Source organism: Protomyctophum bolini (assembly GCF_963924005.1).
Source record: "Protomyctophum bolini genome assembly, chromosome: 17".
Classification (NCBI taxonomy): Eukaryota; Metazoa; Chordata; class Actinopteri; order Myctophiformes; family Myctophidae; genus Protomyctophum; species Protomyctophum bolini.
This window is the reverse complement of record NC_137878.1, coordinates 41,147,701-41,152,700: the sequence shown is the minus strand read 5'-3', so window position 1 is coordinate 41,152,700 and position 5,000 is coordinate 41,147,701. Positions and strand designations below refer to the sequence as shown.

Below are 5,000 nucleotides of genomic sequence, written 5' to 3'. Positions count from 1 at the left end.
CTCTAGAGATGCTAGACGTTTGCTCCACAGACGTAATGCCTGGTTCCTCTAGAGATGCTAGACGTTTGCTCCACAGACGTAATGCCTGGTTCCTCTAGAGATGCTAGACGTTTGCTCCACAGACGTAATGCTAAAAACAGTTGCGCGCCAAGTCGGTAATACGGTTTAACCCATTCTGAACGGGAACCCATTTTGGTGTTATCGCATCATGTTATGCTTTAGCTATTGAAAATAGCAGATCTACAAGCTCATAGCGCGCCACTCTGTCTGCTATTTTTTGAAGAAAATCGAAGAAGAAGAATCTGATCTCAGGTCAGAATGGGGTTAATCAGACCAGCGTGTGTCCAGTGGAAACCTTGTATGAATCTGATCTCAGGTCAGAATGGGTTAAGTTGGGAATACCAGTTCAGTTCCGTATATATATATATATAATATTATATATATATATATATATATATTATATATATATATACCGTTTACGTTTTCTGAGGGCCCTTTGCTAGAATGGAATGACCGCGGTCGAAAGATAACGATGATGATGCTAGACGCTATACATGCTGTACGCGCGTTGACCGCAAACCTTTAGGCCTGACGTCGAAAAGAAAAGGAAAAAAAAAGTCTTCTGAAAGAATATATATTCAAAGATTGGTGCCGCCGCATTCACGGGTTTTTTCAAAAATAGCAGATCTACAAGCTTGGAGATCTGATATTTTTCAACAGCTGAAGCATAACGTAATGCTTTTTAGAACACCCAAAAGGGGTTCCCGTACAAAATGGCGTAAGCATGAGGCACAAGCTATGTGATTCCTAGCATTTCTTCGCTGTTGCTGCCTGAATAAGAAGCACCTGAAATGTGTTGTAGTATAATAACTATAATGTAAAAGGTATGTTGTTGAGTATCAGGCTTAAAGGTATATTCAGTGATTTCACTTAAAAAAAAAACCTTAGGATTCGTTTTTGGCTGTGGGACCTAAGCCTTTCGTCCAATCGGATAGAGAGCCAAAAACGAAACCTACGGGGTTTTTTTGACCCCCAGGGGTTAACTGGGGGACAGGGAGGAACTCCTTATATGGTCAGCACACTCTATAGTAGAGAGGATTATCACAACAAAACAAAATAATAAGTGATATTTGAATTAAGTGAAATCACTGAATATACCTTTAACAAAATGAGTCTCCCACCACAACGCATACTTTCTCAATGTTTTTGCAACATTGCCCTAAAACATTATTTATTGCGGTTTCACAACTGTACACAATCATTATATAAAAACCCTCGCTGGAACATTGATGTATGATTGCGTTGCACTTAAAAATGGTTGAAATAATTATGATTTTGTTTTTGTTTTTTTAAATGAATACTTTTTACTTTGACCCGATCTGTTCTGTCATTTCTTTCTTCTTCTTATGTTCTTAATCTTTTATAATGGTTCCGAGTGGAACCTTGAGCGCTTCTACTGACTCGCTGTTGCTGCAACAGCGCCTCCTACAGGATCTAAAACAAACTGAATCCTTCTCTAATATAATGTTTATGGCGATGATGAGTATTATATTTCCTCTCGTTCCTTGTTGTTGTTATTCGGGGCTTGTTTTAACAGTTTTATTTATGGACACTTTAGCAGAATTTATTTTCTGTTTTCTCTTTTTTTTTCTCTTTGATATTTTTTTTACTATTAATGGTTTGAGTGCCAACGATTTGTTGCCAGCTTTGGTTTTGACGTAAAAAAAAAAAAAAAAACGAGACTTGCAAAGTCTCGAGCGCCTGGCGATATATACGATCGGCTTGTAAAGACGAACTAAAGAAGCCGTCGTTGCTGACGGTTAGTAGCCTATATAGTGAAAAGCAATAATGACGAACAACAACGGATGTTCATAACGTTGACTCCTCTGTGTCGAACACCATGCTTCGACTGTTGAATGACACCCGTGGGTGATTTGAATTGAAATAATAAACTACTTGAATGTTGTTTTCTCCTGGCTTCATTACTATTATTATTATTATTATTAGTGGTACTAGTAGTACTTATAGTAATATTATTATTATTATTATTATTCTTTTTAATATAATTCTTATCCCACGATTTTGTAACTCATTTTTCACCCCTGTGTCAATCATCTAATGTGATCCTGGGCTCTACACACCCTCCACCAACCTAGTCCCCATATATGGGGGACAAGGGGAGACCAACCTAGTCCCCATATCATGGGGACAAGGGGAGACCAACCTAGTCCCCATATATGGGGGACAAGGGGAGACCAACCTAGTCCCCATATATGGGGGACAAGGGGAGAGCAACCTAGTCCCCATATATGGGGGACAAGGGGAGAGCAACGGACTTGAACTCATGCTTCCTTCATGCCTGAGTGTCCAAGTTGCTCCTTTACACCTGACGGGGGGGAGTTTCCCTGGTTGGACGTACCGCGTGGAAGGAACACGTTATTCCAACCAGTTCCTTTCCCCTCCATCAGGCGCCCCGGCTGGCCAGGGGGAGGCAGTATAGAGACCAGGATCACTGCATGTTTTTTGTGAGGGTACCTACCCTTTAATATTATTAAAGCTATAGGGTAAGTGATTTTCTTCGGTGAGATTAAGGTCGGGACACCAATTTTATTCAATCGGGATAAAATTCGGGAAGTGGAATTGTAATTGATGACACAAATGCATGAGCAGACAAACCGCCTGGGCACACTTTAGGTTCCATGCACGGACAGAAGAAGTTGTGTTTTGCGTCATTTCCGTTTTTTTTCCCCTGACAGCTGGTGGAAGGGCGGCTGTGGCTCAGGAGGTAGAGCAGGTCGTCCAATGATCCCTTGGTCGGCGGTTTGAATCCCGGCTCCTCCTCCTCCTCCTGTCTACATGTGGAATTGTCCTTGGGCAAGAAGACACTGAACCCTACGTCGCCTCCAGTGAGTCGGTCGGTGTGAGCTCGCCACTGTCGGTGTGTGAATGTGGGAAGTGAGGACGCTGGCGTCGACTGTTCGCCGCTTCACCTCCCAATGTATGAATGAATGAACCTTCACCTCCCAATGTATGAATGAATGAACCTTCACCTCCCAATGTATGAATGAATGAACCTTCACCTCCCAATGTATGAATGAATGAACCTTCACCTCCCAACGTATGAATGAATGAACCGTTGTAAAGCGCTTTGAGCACTTGGAAAAGCGCTATAAAAATGCAATTTATTATTGGATGGAAAAGAAGCTTAAAGTATTAAAAGGATAAGAGACTGATCTGGCGCCAAGCTCCGCCCTCACTGTATATGTATCTTTTCCCTTTTTACCTCCTTTATGATGAATTCCTGTTCTGTTCTTTGACTATAGAAGTGTCTATTTGTACGTCTCTGAATGTTTTGATGAATTGAACAATGTGGACCCTCTTGTAAACAAGTGTAATGCTTAATTGGGTCGTGCACTCACAGTTAACAGTCTTTGTATTGAGTTTGTGCTTGAAATGTACTGTAACTCTGCAAACTGTTAATAAATATTTCAATCAATTCAATCAGCAGCCAGCCAGGTGAAAATGGATATCCGTGCGGTTCCCCGGCGCGGCCACTGGAGGGAGGTGTTCCATCGGTTTTGCAACGCCGTCTGGCTGGCGGGTGGAATATACAGTATGTAAATTAGCTGTGTTCATTTTGATTGGCAGTCTAAAATGGTTTCCTGACACCCCCGCCCCTCCCCCCCCTCCATGGTGACATGGTGGCCCAACGCCACTGGCTCCTTTGTCTGCGTGACTCACACACACACACACACACACACACACACACACACACTGTTCATTTTGTTGACTATTTACCCTAGAAGGTTTTTGATATTATTAAAATAAACAATTATACAGAAGACTAAATAGGACTAAGACTAAATGGTGTCTTATATTCACTAAGACTAAATATTTTCTGGCAAAATTAACATTGCATTAAAAGGCTAAGATTTCATAGACGACTAAGACTAAATGGTTTATTATTCAAAAGACTAAGAATCTCCTGAAAACATTAACACTGACTGACACACACACACAGGCTATATGCACGCAAACACATTTGAACACAGACTGAGAAAGAATGAATATTCCTTGAATGAAAGGAATGGCTTATTCGACAATACAATGGTGTGTGTGTGTGCGTGCGTGCGTGTGCGTCTAATTCTTTTGAAAATAGCAGATATACAAGCTCACTACAGCTACGGTTAGCACTATACGGTTAGCTTTAAGATTGTCTATTTTCAAATATGGTAGCCAAAGTTTAAATAGGTTCCTACTCTCACCTACTCTCGTCATGAAGTGTTCCTACTCTCACCTACTCTCGTCATGACCGAAAGAATAAGGTCGCGAAGGCACTCTGGAGTGAGTGTGGAACTATAGTGGCCCTCTGGAGTGAGTGTGGAACTATAGTAGTCCTCTGGAGTGAGTGTGGAACTATAGTGGCCCTCTGGAGTGAGTGTGGAACTATAGTGGTCCTCTGGAGTGAGTGTGGAACTATAGTGGCCCTCTGGAGTGAGTGTGGAACTATAGTGGCCCTCTGGAGTGAGTGTGGAACTATAGTGGCCCTCTGGAGTGAGTGTGGAACTATAGTGGCCCTCTGGAGTGAGTGTTGAACTATAGTGGTCCTCTGGAGTGAGTGTGGAACTATAGTGGCCCTCTGGAGACTGGAGTGAGTGTGGAACTATAGTGGCCCTCTGGAGTGAGTGTGGAGATATAGTGGCCCTCTGGAGTGAGTGTGGAACTATAGTGGCCCTCTGGAGTGAGTGTGGAACTATAGTGGCCCTCTGGAGTGAGTGTGGATCTATAGTGGCCCTCTGGAGTGAGAGTGGAACTATAGCGGCCCTCTGGAGTGAGTGTGGAACTATAGTGGCCCTCTGGAGTGAGTGTGGAACTACAGTGGCCCTCTGGAGTGAGTGTGGAACTATAGTGGCCCTCTGGAGTGAGTGTGGAACTATAGTGGCCCTCTGGAGTGAGTGTGGAACTATAGTGGCCCTCTGGAGTGAGTGTGGAACTATAGT

At 42.8% G+C, this 5,000-nt stretch overlaps 1 pseudogene across 1 annotated transcript in view; it reads left to right on the top strand.

Annotated features, from left to right (window-relative positions):
- The window catches only part of LOC308332238 (cell division control protein 42 homolog), a 14,380-nt pseudogene extending 12,415 nt beyond the window's left edge, over positions 1-1,965 (top strand). Inside the window, exon 7 of the transcript XR_013966246.1 lies at positions 1-1,965. This exon is cut by the window's left edge and continues 494 nt beyond it. The product of XR_013966246.1 is annotated as a cell division control protein 42 homolog (transcript).
- The last annotated feature ends 3,035 nt before the right edge of the window (positions 1,966-5,000 follow it).